This window comes from Misgurnus anguillicaudatus, chromosome 12, assembly GCF_027580225.2.
Source record: "Misgurnus anguillicaudatus chromosome 12, ASM2758022v2, whole genome shotgun sequence".
Classification (NCBI taxonomy): domain Eukaryota; kingdom Metazoa; phylum Chordata; class Actinopteri; order Cypriniformes; family Cobitidae; genus Misgurnus; species Misgurnus anguillicaudatus.
This window is the reverse complement of record NC_073348.2, coordinates 428,574-448,435: the sequence shown is the minus strand read 5'-3', so window position 1 is coordinate 448,435 and position 19,862 is coordinate 428,574. Positions and strand designations below refer to the sequence as shown.

The 19,862-nt window shown below is 36.9% G+C and overlaps 1 non-coding gene across 1 annotated transcript; it reads right to left on the bottom strand.

Annotated features, from left to right (window-relative positions):
* Positions 1 to 4,582: 4,582 nt before the first annotated feature.
* Positions 4,583 to 13,996, bottom strand: LOC129446143 (uncharacterized). Its single transcript, XR_012372319.1, has 2 exons — positions 13,866 to 13,996; positions 4,583 to 5,509 (listed from the first exon to the last, which is right to left on the bottom strand). It is a non-coding gene; the product is annotated as an uncharacterized protein (transcript).
* Positions 13,997 to 19,862: the final 5,866 nt, after the last annotated feature.

The following is a 19,862-nucleotide window of genomic DNA, read 5'->3' as shown; positions in this document are numbered from 1 at the left end:
AAAACGTTGATGTGTTTGGTCACTTCTAACTTTATCTCTAAATGGTACCATTGAATGAATAGGGCTAAGCTAAATGCTATCGAAGTGTCGCAGCGCGCTCCAGCGTTTACGTGCATGCACACAGATGATAGAGGGATGTATCAACAATTCTTAGTTAAGGTAATAACATATTTTAATATTGAAAATGAGTAGACTACTCCTTTAAGAAGTACTAAATACTACTTTTTAGATAGAGGGATGTATCAACAATTCTTAGTTAAGGTAATAACATATTTTAATATTGAAAATGAGTAGACTACTCCTTTAAGAAGTACTAAATACTACTTTTTAGTATACTAAGTTCAAAATTAGTGTGCGAAAATAGAGCACTTTTAGTATATTGTGGAAAAGTGTACTAAGTGTACTTAGATAAAGTGTATTTTAGTGCACTTTTTTCACCTGGGTAGACGAGAGTATTCATGGCAATAAATATCTTCACACATTATTTCTCAAAACTTTGACAAAGATTATTTTCAAAGAAACTGTATATTCTTATTCTCAGTTATTCAAAGATGCACACATTATTCCGCATATGATTTGAATATTAGACAAGAGTATATAACGGCAATGAACGTCTCATAGCAATAAATATCCACACATAACTTAACAACACACCATAATGAAATGAATAAACAGACAAGGAAGCAGGATTGACACATAAATTGTATTATTATTACCGGAAAAACAGCAATATTACTGAAATAAATTCTGAGGTAAATGGGCCAAACACGTTGTTAACAGCACTTACAAGTCTAAATAAGCAATAACATTATTATCTCTCAAAACTTTATATGACAAAAATTATATTTACAGGAAATATTCTTACAGCTATTCAAAGATGCACACATTATTCCATGTATCACTTTCTGTTTATGAGCACGTTCAACTCATATGATGGCTCGCCCTGTTATGTAATAGCTGATTGACAGGTGCGCATCCCCATCTTTCAAACAGGTATCATTTTGTGTAGTTACTCATTTAGGAAAATTAGCCATGATTTTATTATTATTATGATTTTTTTTTTTTTGGCAGATTGATTACAATTTGTTTCACCATAGTTTTACTACAAATACGAGACCCTACGAGTCATTTTTACCACGGAGGGCCGGTGATCTACAAAATTTCCCGGTAGATTTTTTTGGTCCCACTCCGCCCCTGGACTCTTAATTCATGATATGCTTGAGGTCACTGACAAATTTTCTAAGAAAGACATGTCCTTTTTATGGCATTTACATAAAACAAAACACAGACTTGATTTTACTTCGTAAATTCAAGATAAAACCAAGTAAAAACTTGTGACTTCCGTTGTTGTTTTGTTCCCTGCTCTGTGGCTCCGCCCTCCACGTAGTCACTATTTCACTACATCACAACACAATGTTCCTATGGCAATGTGTGCTCACTACACTAAAACTCTGTCCTAAAGGCAGTGGAGTGTAGCCTCTTATGGAACGGCTGAAATTCCACAAGGGGAGTGTATTTGTTCCTCAGACATTGCACAATAAACGTGACATCTGAATATATTCATTATAAGTCATGAATGAAAAGTGAGATTCGAACGAATGTCCGTTAGTGGACTAATTGTATACACTATTTATATCGTAATTCGGTCAGAAACGTCAAGATTGTTAGATGAACAAATCGTTTTGGATTAAATGTCTTGGATATTCCATTTCCTTGGACTTTTTGGGGTTTTATGAACAATTTGTTTTGGACAATTTCACCGAAGCGGATAAAGGGAAGACTTTGAAGGTAAGTAAATATCCTAAATCGGTGCCACCCGGTTCAAGTAACTAACAACTAGATTACAATTTTATGACTGCTAAAAATCATATTATGCTTTGTGTCTAAGCTTTCCAACGATGTGCCGCATGACCGTATATTTTTAAGATTTAATGCTTCAAAGTTACAATGATGTAATGCAGCCTCACGTGCAAGGGAGGGGGTGTACCAAGTACGGCACAGTGTTCCTTATCAGGTTAAGTTGGCGTTGTTACCGGAAGCTAACTGTTCTTTTGTATATAAAAATATATAGTTTGGATCACACTCCAATTGAAGAAGTTTATTTTAATCCCAATCTACATGAATATGAGTTTACCATTATAATCATATGCAATATGTGTGTCATGAGTTTATACGTCACAGGGGGTCTCACATGAGTTTACCATTATAAACCAGCTGTTCATCTACCACATTTAATGTCAAAGGTCACAGAGGGTCTTAGTATAATGAATAGCCTAGAGTCAAATAGGTCATCGGAAGGAGACACTGCATTGAGGAATGTCATGTGGTTCTTCAAGTTACAAGCCTGAACAGAAACATTGTTTTAAGCATGGAGGGGAGGGAACCAAAACCTATATATTTACCAAGCAATGGCTCAGAGGGTCAGACTGATTTTGGAGGATCCTCCCAGGACCACACTCTGGTTCTGGGGGGATTCACCAGGGCGGCTTCTGCTTTTTATTTGTCCGGAAAATAAAAGTATATCTCTTGAAATCAAAACCTAAGACTGAAGATTGTTTCATTTGAGGAAAAAGAAAACCACAACACAATCCAAAATTTGACAATGTTCAATGTGTTTAATCGAACAGTTGGGGCACCTGGCTGCCATGTTTACTGCTGCCTAACATCCAATCACAACAAACAGTCCTGAAGCATATTTGGTCTAGCACTGGGGCCCGTTTCAATAAGGAGGTTCAACCAACTCTGAGTTTAAACTTGAACTCTGAATTGACTTACTCTGAGATAGGAAACTCTGAGTTTTCAGTTACAGAACAGCTGATCCGAGTTAGTTTAATCAACTCTGAGTAGGTTAACTCTGAGTTAAGCGCGTGCAAAACCACTATGAAAAGCCATCATCAATGGAGCTCAGATATTACAATTTACCATGGCAACAGCACGTGACAAAGAGGTCTTAATCCTTTTTACTACTGAAAGTGTTGCTGTAAGTGTACAGCAACTACGAGCATATATTTTAAAGAAAAAAATATTTGTTGTAAATTGCTACTCTAGTAAATGTGTACATTTAATTTTTCATCACAATAAAAATATCAGAAGTAAATAAACTAAGGACTGTACGTTATTATATTCATTTTCATGCAGATGCAATCCCATGGACAAAATGATGACAGCAGCTCAGCTAAAAATGAAATTATGCATAATACTTTGGCATTAAAGGCTACGAACTTTACAATTGTTTGTCATGAATAAAACAGAATATACACAAAGCCAGTATTCGAATCATGTCGTCGACAGTACGTCTGCCCTAACCACTGCGCACAGCACTATCCACTATACCAGCGATAATGATCAGTGGACTCATAAGAAATGTAAATGTAACTGTTCAGATGTAAGAGCACGGCCACAAAGACTGATATTAGTCACTTAAGGATATTTATATATCTAAAATGACTGCAAAGAAAAATAATACCACTCACATAAATGCAAATGGATATGACAAAAAACACTCGGGGTCTCAAAATCCTCTCGCAACATAAATTTAACTTCCTACACATGAATGAAACATCATCATCTACAGGATCCTCTATAAAAGCACTTAAAATTTTTGTCTCTGCACCTAAATATATCAAATTGGCTTTACTAGTCATTTCAATATACTGTTTAATTTTATTTTTGGTTTAAATTGAAGTATATATATATATATATAAAAAGCACTAAGGTAAAATGATTTGCACTGGCAATTTGATTATAACTTAAAGACAGCTAAAAACATATTTTACAGTGTACATGATAAAAATGTGCACAATGAATGAATGTACTAAAGCAACTAACAAGATTAAACACAGCTACTCCTTCAAAAATGGGGAAGAGACTGCCAGAAACTCAGAGTTTACAGGATAAAACCTGCTCCCGACCAGGTTAGGTTCAGAGAAAAAAAAAAACAGGTTGGGTTCAGAGAGTAACTCTGGAAACAGACTCTGAGTATAAGTCACCTCTCCTTCTGAAACAGGCTTGACTTACCCCGCTGTCTCATGTTTAACCTACCTCTCATTTTTAAACAGAAAACTCTTGAGTTTCCCTCATTTCAGGGTTAACATATTCAGAGTTGTCACTTAACCACCTTTCTGAAACAGGCCCTGATCTTATGGCAGTTCCAAACAATATTAAATAAATGTATAATTTACAATTTTCTTTTTTTTCATAGTAATCCAGACATGGAAAACACTCAACTCTAAATTCCCTACTTTTCCAAAACACGTAGAAACCCTGTAGTTATTATAGTTTATATGAAGTTGTAAATATGGATATTTTTCTTACAAAATCACATCAAAGTCCTTTATTAACCCACTGGAGCCGTATGGAATACATATGTAAAGGATGGATGCACTTTTTTTGGCTTCAGAAGTTGTTCCCTGGTCCCTTATAAGTATTGTTATAAAGTTTGGAAGAGAATTAAATTTTTTATATAACTTTGATTGTGTTTGTCTGAAAGAAGATGATCATATGCATCTCGGATGGCTTGAGGGTCAGTAAATCATGGGGTAATTTAAAAAATGTTGAACCTGAGGATACTTATAGTGACTACTTTCAGCAACATGATATTTTATTTCCATAAACAGAACACGTGTAAAGCTTTTCACTGGCATGAATTTTTCTGGTGTCTTTTTAGGATCAATGCAGAAACAAATGTTTTTCCACAGTCGTCACAGTTAAATTATTTTTTTACATTATGAGTGCGCTCATGGACTCTGAGACTGGAAGCATGTGTGAAACTCTTTTCACACAAAGTACAGGTGAAAGGTTTCTCTCCTGTATGAATTCTCAAGTGATCTTCCAGGAATCCTTTTTGTATGAATCCCTTTCCACATTGAGGACAGGTGTAAGGTCTGTCACCAGTGTGAATTGTTATGTGACTCTTAAGATGAGCTTTCTGTGTAAAACTCTTCCCACACTGAGGACAGGTGTAAGGCTTCACTCCAGTGTGTAATGTTATGTGATACTTAAGAAGTCTTCTCTTTGTAAAACTCTTTTCACATTGAGGACAGGTGTACGGTTTCTCTCCAGTGTGAATAAGTTCATGCATCTTAAGAGTTCCTTTCTGTCTGTAACTCTTTCCACACAGAAGACAGATGAAGGGCTTTTCTTCAGTGTGAGTTCTCAAATGTCCCTTAAAGTGACTTGAATCTGTAAAACTCATTCCACACTGAGTGCATTTAAACGGCCTCTCTCCAGTGTGAATCCTCAAATGTCTATTAAGATCACTTGTACGTGTAAAACTTTTCCCACAGTGCTGGCACGTGTGACATCTCTCTTTAATTTTATTGCTATGATGTCCTTTATTTGTTGACCTCTCTCCACACTGATGGGAAATGAAAGAACGATTGATTCCTCTTTCCTTAGTTATTGTTTGTAAACATCCAGAAGATTTTTCTTCAGTGATGACATCACAAGGTTCTTGTTGTACCTCATCCACTACAAGTTCCTGAGGTTCCTCTTTTACTTCCATCGTTATCTAAAATAAACATTACCAAAGGTCAAAAAATGTATTTAAAAACAATCAATCAAATTCAATTTAGGTTTTAAAACCTACAGCACAGAGGCATAGCCGTAGCCAGCTATGAGGTCACAGAGGTCCGGACCTCTGTCATTTTTTCATATAAAAAATAAAATTTGAAGTTCTCTGAATGACTAATTAGTTTTTCAAAACGAATCCGCATATATAATTAAGTTTGTACATTTTACTGTATAGTTTAGTGTAAAATGACGAAGATTGGCTTAAGCTGCGACCACGCGGTACAGAATTTGCAGTGTTGCCAGATCCCATTGTTAAAAATCCTCTTTAGACGTAGTGTTTTAGCAATTAATGTGACACTTTGACATTATCTATAAAGTTGTTATAAGTTGTTAGGTGTAGGTTAGTATTAGAGATTTCTCTGATTTATTTCTGAAATACAAGGTTTGGACGAACTTTGTTTTTTAAGGCCAATTTTTGCTTGTTTTTCGTACTAATATCTGGCAACCTGAAAACTGAAAGTTATCAAATAAGACGCATCATTCAGCGTGAGCAGGTTATTGCTGATACTACATTCGGTAAGATAAAAGCAGTAATCATCATAATTGTGTCTGTAAGAGTATCAACAGTATCAACACTATCGATAAACAGAAAATAACGCTGGTACAAAGATGTAGAAGAATTAGGTTTAAATAAAATATGCCAAATATGTTAAAACACGTAGCGTAAAACGGTAAAGCTAATCTCAACAAAACATAAGCATTAAGAATTCTGTTATTTCATTTAATTTAGAAGTTAACCTTTAACAAAGTCATGCTGAAAACAAGAGCACTAAGCAAGTTCCTGTTTAAAATCTTGTAACGTTTTTGTTATATAATATTGCTTATTAAAATTATTACAAAAATAAACATTGCTGCATAAAAAAGTAATAAATAATCCAGCAGTCCCAGTCCATCCCCCAAAACAGAGTGTGTACCCAAAGTGTAAAAAGGTTAAGACAGAATATTTTAGATCCCAGGTAAAAATAAAGGATGCTTCAATGTACCTAAACCACTTATTTACTAGCAAGTACATTTGTAAGTTATTTAAAGTTATGCTACAAATATACTTATTAAAAGTAAAGTTGTACTTGAGCAGTACTTCAGTTTACCTGAAAAAGTAAGAATACCAGTACCAACTAGATTTTTATTGAAATAAATGATGTCTCAAACTAACACTTAGATGTTCTTAACTTAATTTTAAGAAGTACCAAAAACAAATGTGATATTTAAGCCACAAAATGAGTGCATGAAAATAGTACATTTACTAAGTGTACTTAAAAAGTGTATTTTATTTATGTGTACTTTTTTCACCTGGGATAGCATTTGTTAACTAGAGATGAGCCGGATACTCGGCTGAAACGAGTATCCGGTACGGATAAAGCACTTCTGCCGAGTACGAGTATTATACGAGTAATACGAGTCAATATCTGTGCTCGGATTAAATGAAAATCATCATTGGGTAGCTGATTGTGTCAGCGTTCTGTGATAGGCTAGTAGTAAAAGCGCCCCTCCCCTACAGATGTATTGTGTTGCTGTGTCCCGCTCTGCTCACTCACACACAGAACAGCTCACTGTCTCTCTCCCTCAGTCACTCGGGTTCACGGTTCTTTTCCATTAACGTTTAGGGCAGTGGTCTCAAACTCCCAGCCCGCCCTCTCTCTCTCTCTGCAGCCCGCGTCACCTTTTAAAAATATAACATTATCTGGCCCGCAGAAAGACTTTTATTCACTTTGTTTTATATTCGTTGGATTTTTGATTTAAACGTTCATGTGTTCGTTCACATGTCGCGTCTAACAACGCGTTAAAACGAGTCAAAGCATTACTTTCCAAAGTGCTCGGGAGCGGAAGTTGCGCTCCGTGTCATGGGTTGCGTCACACGTTGCTACACCATTAACCGTGCGCTCTGTGAGGTCGAGGATAACGGAATGTGTGATCGGATTTTAATTCCTCAACTGAACCTCGCGTCAATCATATCATTGTAACCATGCGATCAGTTAATCTGGCCAGGACTTTGTAGTGTTTGTCCAGAGAAGATTTGTTACTTCCGGGTCGATACTCAGCTGTTACTCAGAGAAGATTGAGCTGCGGTGGGGTTAGTTCACATCAAGTTACAGCATCTAATGGAGACACCGCATATGGAGGTAGTAATGCAACACATTTTAAACTACAGATAAGAAAAGGGCCATCAAAGTGCCCAGGTTAAGAAAAGATGAGGAGAAATGTACAGAGGATAAAAGTATGTATACTGCTATAATGAAGTATATAATGAAGTATAATATTATGTAGCTTGCTATATACAATTACACATAGAGCAGTATTATTATTTTTTTTCTGTCCAACTAGCTTATGTAAAATTGACTACCCATTCAAAAGTTATGGGATCACTTTCACTTATTAATATTTTCCCACATATAATAGAAAATTCATTAAAACTGAAATAACATAATGAAGTCAATACTATGACTGAAAACAATCCAAAATAAAAAATAAAAAACACTTCACTTTAGTGGTAATTTTTTTTAATAGTTTATAAATGTATAAAGGGATGAAATTTGTTAGTTTAGTGCAAGGTTATAATAAGTCTTAGTTAAGATAAGGTTAAGAAAAGATTTACTTAGGCTACTTTTATAAAATAATGTATATTAAAAAGATAAAACCACTGCTTATATATTTTCAAGTATTATTATACATTAAATAATAGAAATTAAACATGAATAATTGTAAACAGAAATATTGTACTTTTTTGAACTTTAAATAGCTCTGCGGCCCCCCGATGAAATGTCAGTCTCAGAAATGGCCCCAAGCCAGTTTGAGTTTGAGACCCCTGGTTTAGGGTTTCTTCAGCTTTTTACTTTGGGTTCAATACGTACTTACTAACCAGCAGAGTTTTGGTAAAAAAATCTCTCATAAAAAAATAAAGGTATCTCATAAAAAAATAAAGGTATTAATCTAGTGTTATAAATATTACAAATTAATTATTAGGCCACACACACACACTCACCTGGTGTGGAAATAAAAAAATAAAAAAGAACCAAAAAAAATAAAATAAATAATAACACTGATCATAAAAAAATAAAAGTTAAAAAAGAAAGTTATGTTGTTCATTACATTTTACTTCATAATTGTATACTGCAGCACTGCATTGTTTTGATTTCATTGTTGCAAAACTTGTTCTGTAATGTAGTTCGTTTGCTATCGTGATCAAAACCATTGCTCTGAAGCTCAATCCGGATGCTGTCCTGTAAATATTTTTCTAATCCGCAATAAATCAACCCATATATTAATTGCATGCTTAAAATAAAATACTGGTTAAAGCCCCGCCTATCTCAAGACAAACCCCGCCTACTTCCTGGTTAGGCCACACCCACTCCGAATACAGATACAGATAATTCATATGCTTAACAGATATAGATAATGCTGTATTCGCTCATCCCTATTGTTAACTCTTAACACCCCACCCTGGACCTCAGTAATTGTCAAACCCTGGCTACGGGCATGCACAGAGGTCAACTGTCTGTTTTAATGTGATTGATGATAAATGATTGAAGATTATTTCCCTTAATACTGTAACCATAGGCGTAGCTTGACATTTAAGCTTGGGGGCAGACTAGTTTATCATAGAGTCTATACAGATTTTTATACAAACTAGATAATTAAAAATTATTAACATTTTTGTTGACTCAAAATAAAAGCCTGCATGTTAGATAAAAATTAAACATGATAATGGGTTGCAAAGGTTTTTGTAACTGTAACACACAGTTAAAAGAAAAGAATGGGGACCATTTTTATTAATAATACTATAATCAGTAAAATTACTCCCACTGTATTCGTTTACAATGAATTAGAGGTCGACCGATATGGCTTTTTCTCTGGCCTATGCCGATATTTAGAAATCAGGGCAGCCGATGGCCGATATGTTTGGCCGATTTTCTATGTGCATAATAATAAAAAGTTCTCATCATTAGCAGATATTTTAAATGTAAAAATGTCACTATTTAAGTCAAAGTATTTAAAAAAAATTATGACTGGTCTTTCTGAAGAGTTTTACAACCTCCTCTGCCGCATGCATTTATCAGACACAGATATTACCTGACACTCTGCTGTCATCATCTTTGATCAGTTTTTTACCATGGCTTTTACTGCTTTGTAGGATAAAATCGTTATTTGGTAGACCTGATAAATAATTTATTCATCATAAAGTTAACATAGTAAATGTCTGTTTTTTTAGTTGAGGACAAATCTTTCTAAACACATTTACATTCTCATTTCTGAGAGGCTATAAGTGACTGATTGTGCTGACAGTGACGTCTTGTGAGTTTAGTGTTGGGACAAATCTGTTGTTTCAACCGTTCATTCAAACGAATCCGTTCAAAGGAGTCAGTTCGCGAATCGGACGCTGTTCTAATCCAGGCTGAGCAGCACAAAACTGTAAACAAAGTGTTACTGTAACAACACGAAAAACATTTCCTCTGTGGATATGATTTGGTCTTCCGACCTTTCGCCATCGAGTCAGTTTTGTTTTGAGTAATAAAAGCAGGGAGACAGTTTAAAGACAGAAAGCATGCGCTCGCGGCTCTGTTCTCTCTATCACGCCAACAAAGATCATCATCACTCATTAATCACATGAAATGAGCCTAATCTTTGCACGGACAGTGCACCGCGAGACATAAGCCAGTCGCGCTGTTGTACTGGCTGCTTAATTCGCGCGATCTCGCCATCGTTTACTAAAGCTGTTTGTGAACAAGAGATGGCTGCACACACACGGGAGCGATCTGCTTGCAGCAAGAGGCAGCGTCACGAGTTCTACAACAGCGCTTAGGTGCCCGCAGATGCGCCTGCATATTAATCGGCCTTATTTATTTTTAAATATGCCAAAAATCGGCCAAGTAAACTCAATTCTTCACTTATGAGCAGTTTGTGGCCTAGTTGTATTTTAGTTTGTATGGGTAATGTCAGCATGATAAAGTTTGGCCCTTATAAGGGGACATTTTTTTCCGATCAGCTTAAATGGATTTGACACCCCTGATTTAAAGCATAAACAATGTGCAGTGCTCATGCTAGTGATAACATGGAACGTCGATGTACCCATTTACCAAATATTTGAGAATGCTAAGTTTTCCAAAAACAGCAAAAATGCTAAAGCTATAAACGACAAAGTGATCGAATTTATAGTCCTCAAAGACCAACCTTTCTCCATGGTAGAGGATCAGAGTTTTCTTTTCTGATGTTTTCATCCCTGCCTTGTACAATTTGGTTGCCATGTACATTCAGAATTTCGACAACAATCGACAACACAAGTTTCACCACAGACATTTGGACATCTGATGTTAGTCCGGTCAGTATGCTTAGCTTAATGGCTCAATGGTTGGTAGGGCTGGGTAATGAAGGTCGATACTTTTATGGTATCGAACGAAAAACTCAGATACTTTGAGTATCGAAAAATGATTTATCTTTTGGTGCCAAATTTCGATTCCAAAAGCCAAACGGCTGTGTCTGTGTGAGCCTGTACTTGCGTGTAAGGACCTAAAGCGCCAGCGATTGGCGGTCCACCACCACGTGTTGGGGAGGATTTCTGAAAATACTCACAGTCCAACTCGCAGTCACCCAACACAAGTGTAGAAAAGATGCAATATGAGTAATATACAGAAAGTATTTGTGACACTTGCGCTAACTCTATTGGTAAGACAACTATGGCGTGTTGTCTCCGTGAAAGGCACATCAACCAAAAATGGCACTTCTCCTAAAGTGACAGGGGTTTCAATTTAAAGCAGGCGCGCAGTCTGTGTCTCTGCTTGTTTTACTCGCGCCTGGTTCCGCATGGCAAGACTTTGTGCGTGCGTCTCCCACAACAATCTCGACAAGGTGGTTAAACTTGAGCCACGCACGCAGCTTGTGTGTCTCAATGCTTATGAAATACTCACGCCTGTCTCATCGCATCGCAAAGCCTTCATGCCCTCATCTCCCAAAATGGATGACGCGTTTAAACCTACTTTTTTACAGTCTATGGTTTAAACTTGACGCACACGCACATCCCAACACTGTTTACAAGCCTGACTCGATATTTAAAACAAACTAAAATTTAATTTCACCGGTTTGCTAATTTCACTTGAATTAAATGACATTGAACGCATTTTCTACTCTTTTTAAAAATCCCAAATTTATTTAATATTTTGATAATTATGAAGTTGAGTATTGTTTACAAAAAACAAACATGCAAACAAATCTTAGCCAGTTAAACTCAGTCACCATTTAAATATTTTAACTTTTTGTCAAAGTTGCAGCTATAATGAACCCACTTATTTAAATACTGTTAGTCCAAGCTACAGACCATTTTATAAAATAAAGCAGTGTTAATTATATTCTTAATTTCTTTATTTTTGTTTGACTTAATTTCATTAAAAAAACTGATAGGTGTGTCTGCTGGCGCACCCCTATCCAAAAAGCACAACCAGTTTTATTAATAGTGAGTACATTTACGTGCACAGAATAAGCGGATTACTATCAAAAATCTGCTTATTACAGAAAACTGTTTTCATGCGTTTACATGCAAATCAATAAGCCGGCTATGCAGACAACTGCGTTTACATGGGACTTGCAGAATTATCAGGTTTCTCGCAGGCAGTTACGTCACCACCTATAGTACACAATAGTCGTTCAAAAAGTAAACTAAAAAACTACCTGTGCCGATCCATTTTTGCTTACGCCGTTTATGGGCTTTCCCTGATAAGGGAACTACATGACCCCACGTGTTATCAGTTTATAAAGCAAAATCGCCTTAAGACGGTGCATGTAAACGCACTCAATGTTACCCTGAGTGAGAAGTGTTACCAGAATTTGTTTTAATTAAGGTGAAAAATAAAAGTTGTATGGTTAATGTATTTTTATTTATGTTTAAATGGATTTTAAAACATATGGTATCTAAAAATATCGTTAGAATCCGGGATCAAAACTGAGGTATCGAAATTGGCACCGGATCGAAAGATTTTAAACAATACCCAGCCCTAGTGGTTGGATGAAATAATTATTTTGAAAATTATAGTATAAAAATATGAACTTATTGGTCATCGGAATCGGCCATTAGGAGGACTTAATTATCCGTTATCAGTCAAATTTTCCAAGTATATATCGCTGCAGCCCGGAGACTGCAGGTGGGAGGACCTTATGCTGCAAGTAGGAGGGATTTCAGAAATGTGCAAGTAGGAGGAGTTTACGCTTCAAATGGGATGGTGGTGAATCCTCTGGAAGTTTGTACAGCCCACTTGCGGCTAAAGCTCCAACCACTTGCCGCTAACCCACCCATTTGCAGCTGGCTCCGACCTCCGTTTATACCCTTTTCAAATTTTCTCCTATCATGCATCCCTAGACACGACGCTTAAAATATGCATCTTATTGGCTCTTTAACATAGTCTGGTTCATTTGTAAATATTGCCCTATGAATGCGAGCCGAACTAAAATGAAATTGCAATAGTGTAGTGATTTAACCCTCTGAACAAAGCAATCAATTTACAGGTCTGAAAACACCCTAAAACTTGTTTTGAACAGATTAACATACAAACTATTTTTATTGGATTTCCAAACAAGAGATCACTGCTAGATGTGCTTATTTTATTTTTAGCTTTTATTTATTTTTCAAACTATTGTGTACTTTTCTTTCTAAATATGATTCAAACTAGCCTGTGAAGTACATTAGCGTTAATAAAAAAATAAACATTAAAGTGTTGTATAGGCCTACTTGGTGTTTGTCCATAATTACATTTTTTTTAAGTGTGCGGCAGAAAGTGAGTCCAGAAAACAAACGAGTGAAATGTAAATGATAAAACAGAAGATGAGGATAATCTTCTGTGGTGTTTGTTGTACACATCCTCCTTTAAAACTGAAGACTAAAATTTAATTAATTTTATCTTCTCTATAAGATCAACAGTAACTTAAATACGTTCATGTTAGTATTGAGCTTAACATCTGATCTGATCAGACAGTATGCAGTGTTTCAGTAAGGATCACAAATAACTTACAGTACAGAAATATAACAGTGACAGTGTCATTTAAAATACTCCTCGTGTGAAAGTGCATTGAAAAATTCACACTTGTTGATGATAAAGACTAAATTACTTTCCTCTTCTTCTCTATAAAAACAGTACATACATTCATGTTTGTCTTGAGCTTAACATCTGATCTGATCTGACAGTACGCATTGTTTCAGTCAGGATCACAAAAACAGTATAGAAATATAACAGTGACAGCGTCATTTAAAATAATAAAATAAAGTGCACTGAAACACTTGTTTAAATGATTATAAAGAGTAAAAGTATAGTTACCGATGCACGTGTGTATAAAGTTATTTTCCTCCTCACTGTTTTGCGTTCATCAGTGCTGCTGTTTCAGCTTCTTCTTCTTTAAGTTTTATGGCGGGTTGCGAAACCACTTCATAGGTGCACACCGCCACCTAGTGTGCTGGAGTGCAGAGAAAATGAACTAAGCACTCCTAAATCATATTAGTATTTAACTCAGTATTCCTAATAATTGTTTACTGGTTTAGATTTAAACATCATGTTCTTAGACATGTAATAATAACTTGCTCTCTTCTACTTAAGTTGTGAATTATTTTGCCCATATTAATGTTTTTTTTATCTTGTAATAACTGTATTACCTGCATGGGTTAAGCATTCGACTTAATCAATAGAATTTAAGATCATAAGAAATATTTTATTTATTATTTTATTTTATTTAAGCCTTAACTTTATATTTGTATTATATTTGTTACTTTTCATTCTGATGCAATATGTTAATAGGATCATTTATTGTTACCTTGCACTCAGTAACTTTATAAAGACAGTGGAATATAATGTGTACCTGCAAAGCAAGAGAAAATTTCCAAGGACTACTAAAATAAGATGGAGTGATTGCCATAAAGGTACATATTACTGATTTGAAGTGGAACTGGTGATTCTTTTATGTTGCTTTAGGAAAAAAACAATATAAAGCATGATTGCAAGATCAAGTTCATAAAGTAAGTACATAGCTTAAATGCATCTTCCCAGACAGCAAATTAGCTCTTACCGACGTTGGGGCGCATGTACTTGCCCGACATAAAGTGCCTCGGTGAGATGTCTTACTGTGCATTCACGGCGCATTCACACGGGGCGTAAGCGTTAACGCTTAACGGAGGGCGTGTCTGAAGCTAGCCCTGACGCGACCGTCATAGAGGCAACAGCCAATCACAGTGGACCACAACACTATAGTGACAGGACCATAAACACATAGTGACACTGACAGGACCGCAACAGAATACAACAAAAAGGCGGTTTTTGTTTTGACAGCTATGGAAGTTGGTTTGGTTGCGTTAGCGATTGGTGTTGGTGTAGCTTTGACAGCAAATACCCGCAGGCGACGACGTACCCGTCGTTGTTGGGTACATTCGATCCTTAAAAAGCGCCAAGAGCAGGGAGAGTATCACGGACTTGTCCGGGAGTTGCGTATGGATGAGAAACTGTTTGAGCAGTACTTCAGGATGTCCCCGGACACCTTCGATGAGCTGCTCGGCAAGGTGGGCCCTATCATCACAAAGACCCATTCCGTGATGCGGTTGCCAATTGAGCCTGCCCAAAGGCTTGCTATCTGCCTTCGGTAAGGATCATTTTAACTTTACACTTGCTGTAGACTCGTCGTTTTTATAAACCTATGTATAATCTACATAAAGTCATATACGAAAATATATATGTTGTTTAGTTGAGTTTTATAAGTCACAAACCTGGTAAAAAAACAATAGAAATGTATGAATTAAAAACTATTAGATATTTCCTTTCTAAGTTAGTGTGTTTTGGGCGTTATTCTAATAGTATTTATTGAGGGATTGGTTATAATGATTGGCTTCCTTCTTCCAGACTTCCTCCCACCAATAGAATCAAACACATAACAAGTAAAGATTTAAAAAAACTATTGTTTTCATTAAAATCAAAATAATTCCCTTAATTCAAGTACATTTATTAACACTTCTGTTGTGCATTCTATTGTTTTTTTCAACAGGGTAAGTGGTTTTAAATAACCATTATAAATAAACTCGTTAATTATGTCTAAGTTCAGCTTATTTCAGTATGTAAATACTATGTAAAACTGCATAGGTACAATACGCAGTACATACAAAACAGACACTGTACACACTGCTACTGTTTTTCTACCTTGTATGGTAAATGCATAAAATTCAGTAAAAGTAGATTATCTGATAGATATGTCCTTAGTAGGACACTGAACATTGATACACAGACAGTAAATCTTATTAATGTTATTGTTTAAATACCATATGTCTTGCTTTTTCCCAGGTACCTGGCTACAGGTGATTCATTTAGAACAATTGCCTTTAGTTACCGTGTTGGGCACTCTACTGTCTCAGGCATTGTGAGGGAGGTGGCCAGTGCCATTTGGACAGCCCTGGTGGAGGAGACTATGCCAGTTCCCAAAATGGAAGACTGGAGGGCCATCGCTGACCAGTTCAATGTGCGCTGGAATTTCCCCAATTGTCTTGGTGCCATCGATGGGAAACATGTGGTCTTACAAGCACCGGCAAATTCTGGGTCGCTTTTTTATAACTACAAAAGCACCTACTCACTGGTTCTTCTGGCTGTCGTCGATGCCAACTATCTGTTTCGGGTTGTGGATGTTGGTGGCTATGGCAGGACCAGTGACAGTGGGACTCTGAGAAATTCCTCATTCGGAGAGGGCCTCAGAGATGGCATGCTTGATTTACCACCAGATGCTGTTATCCCAGGAGCAGAGCAGCGGGGGCCTCTTCCCTATGTGTTTGTGGGGGATGAGGCTTTCCCATTAATGACAAACCTCTTGCGGCCATACCCTGGACATCACGTCCCACCTGAGAGAAGAGTGTTCAATTACCGCCTCAGCCGTGCCAGGTTGGTAGTTGAGTGCGCCTTTGGCATCCTTTCTGTTCGGTGGCGGATGTACCGCCGTGTCATCGCAACAAGTCCGGAGGTTGCAGAGGTGTGTGTGAAGGCCACATGTGTTTTGCATAACTTCCTGCGCATGAAGACACTGGAAGGAGGGAGATGTGCACACAGAGCTGAACTCACCATTGATCCATCTTCAGCTTCTGATGCCCTGAGAGATGCACCAAGGATGGGCTCCAACAATGCCACCCGTAGAGCCATTGAATTCAGGGAGACATACTGTGCCTACTTCAACCAGGAGGGTGCAGTGCCATGGCAGCCCAGTACATAGAGCGCACCAACGGCTCTTTTGAAAACCACAAAAGCTCTTTTAAGAGCTACCCATATGTCTTAAAAGAGTTTTTTCCAATATGCCATTACAGGAATGAATGTGTTGCATAATTATATTAAGTTTATATTTCATTACTGTGTGTCATAACCTACACAGCTTTTGCCTTTTTATGATTTAAATAGATTAATTACAGGAGAGAACATACAAAGTCTTGCACATTCCAGGTCACAGCAAAGTTCTACTAAAGCTGACATTATGGTATATCATAAGGTGAGTAAAAATGGCATCCATAAGTAAACCATAGCTGATTGTATTATGTTTAGACACACCATTAAAACTTTACTGTTGTAAAAATACTATACTTTATATATGAACAAGTGAAAACACAGTAGGCCTACCGCTTTCATTGAACATTTCAGAAATTTATTTACACAGTGTAGTGTGTGAAATAGTGCAAAAAAGGAAAATGTATATCAAAATATGTAGAAAAAGAAAATTGACAGAACAAATTTAGTTTTTATATTAAAATGGTAAGTGTTAAATATAAAATGTTATTTCATGCTAAGTTAAATTTAAAATGTAAGTAGAACAATGACAAAATGTAATTATGTTTGTGCAATGTTAACTGTTACATTTTAGAACAAAAATTCATTGAACAAACTCAGCAGCCTCCTGTTCAGCCTGAAAGACCAGCTGATGAATCTCAAAACGCAGCCTTGCCCTCCTTAAGACAGAAAGCCTTGAAAACGAGGGCAAAAGGCTTCTGAAGAAGATCTCATCTTCATTATCTGCTGCTGGTGTGGGTGGTGGCAGTGGTGGACGTGTGGCCATCTGTGCAAGTGGCTCGATTGCTGCCAACATACCTTTCTCAAAAGCAGACATATTCTGTCCATTTCTCTTTCTACCCCTGTCAACAACTACAGTTTTCTGCTGCTCAGTCTGCCTGGCTGCCTCGGTTTGCCTGCCTGCCTCGGTCTGCCTGCCTGCCTCCGTCTGCCTGCCTGCCTCGGTCTGCCTGCATGCCTCGGTCTGCCTGCATGCCTCGGTCTGCCTGCATGCCTCGGTCTGCCTGCATGCCTCCGTCTGCCTGCATGCCTCCGTCTGCCTGCATGCCTCCGTCTGCATGCATGCCTCTCTGGCCACCTCATCTCTTGTGCCTCTGGTTGTGGGGGCTTGCTGGGTGATGACCTGGCTGTGCTCTTCTGACTCTGGACTTAACTGAGGGACAGAACAGGCGCCGGGCGATGGGGACAGAGGTCGTCCGGGGATGCCGCTGGATGCCCCACGGTCGGCGAGAAACGGTGCAAGAAATCCCACCACCGCCACGAAACGCCAAGGATGCGCCGCAGACGACCCCGCACCACTCCTTTTTATGTCCCTCTCTTTATTTTTTTCCTTTCTGAATCTGTCTCTCAAGGACTTCCATCTGGTTTTGCACACTTCCTCTAATATTTAAAAAACAATTAAACAATTTCTTGAAATAAAACAAGTGTTGCTCAAATGTTTTGAATTTGTTTATTTATTAAAAAATAAGCACAGGAGTATAATACAAGTAAAAGTATATACACACACAAAACCATGGTTATTTTGTAGTTACCATGGTTTTACTACAGTAACCATGTTTTTTTGGTTTTACCTGTAGTAAAACCATGGTTCATTTTCGTAAGGGTATATGTTTATACACACACACACACACACACACACACATATATATATATATATATATATATATATATATATATATATATATATATATATATATATATATATATATATTAGGGGTGTAACGGTACGCAAAAATCACGGTTCGGTGCGAACCCCGGTTTTGAAACCACGGTTCGGTTCATGTTCGGTACAGTAAGGGAGAAATGCAAACATTAAACTGCAGGTTGTTTATTACTATAAACTTTTTTTTACAATTTGTTTACACTTTTTTAAACACTTTTTATTAAAATATAACATATAAAATATATATAAAATGAAAAAATAATAAATAAAAGACTACTGCAAAGTTCTTTTTTACATTATTTTATAACAGTAGGTAACTCTTTTCTTAACCTTCTCTTAAACTTTTTCTACTAAAACCTTGAACTAACAAATTCAATTCCTGAATACATTTATGAACTATTAGCCTACATTTTTGCCACCAAAAATTTCCTGTTTTGATTTATTTTGGATTGTTTAACTCACAGTTGAACCATCTCTGTATAAAAATAATATTACTGCTCTATGTGTAACTGCATAGCAAGCAACATGATGATATACTTATTATACACTCATTTTGAGATTAGTGAGCTGCATACATAGCCATCTTTGATCTTTTGCACGTTTCTCCTAATCTTTGCTTGTGCGGTCAATGTAAGCTGTGACTGTACTTACGAACCCCTCCGCAGCTGAGTAACAGCTGAGTAAGCCCGGGTTAAAGCTCTTCTCTGTCCCGACCAGCTGATCGCATTGTGACAATGATATGATTGACGTGATATGCAGATAAAAAATCTGATCACGCATTCCTTATTCTCGCTGTCACAGAATCATGTCTCATGAATGCGTAGCAACGAAAGACGCGCATCCTCTCACGCACTTTTGAAAGAACAAAGCAGCGCGTTGACACGCGTTTAACATGCGCTTTTAGATACGACACGTAAACGTTTACATCAATAATCAAACGAATATACAACTAAGTAAATAAAAATCTTTCTGCGGGCCGAATTATGTTATCTGTTTGACAGAAGACTTGCGCTGAACGCGGAGACTTCCGCCACTTAATATGTTCGTGCGGAAACGCACGTATTATGTTCCGCACAGGCGCACACAAAATGCATTCGGCCATTCGGTGCACGTGTGCACCGTGCCGAAAGCCCTGAACCGAAACGGTCCGGTTCGAATACACGTACCGTTACACCCCTAATATATATATATATATATATATATACATATATATATATATATAAATGTGTGTGTGTGTGTGTGTGTGTATATATATATATGTGTGTGTGTGTGTGTGTACATACATACATACATACCGTACATAAAATAAACATAAAATAAACTCATATTATATAATACAGAAAGTGCCTATGCTT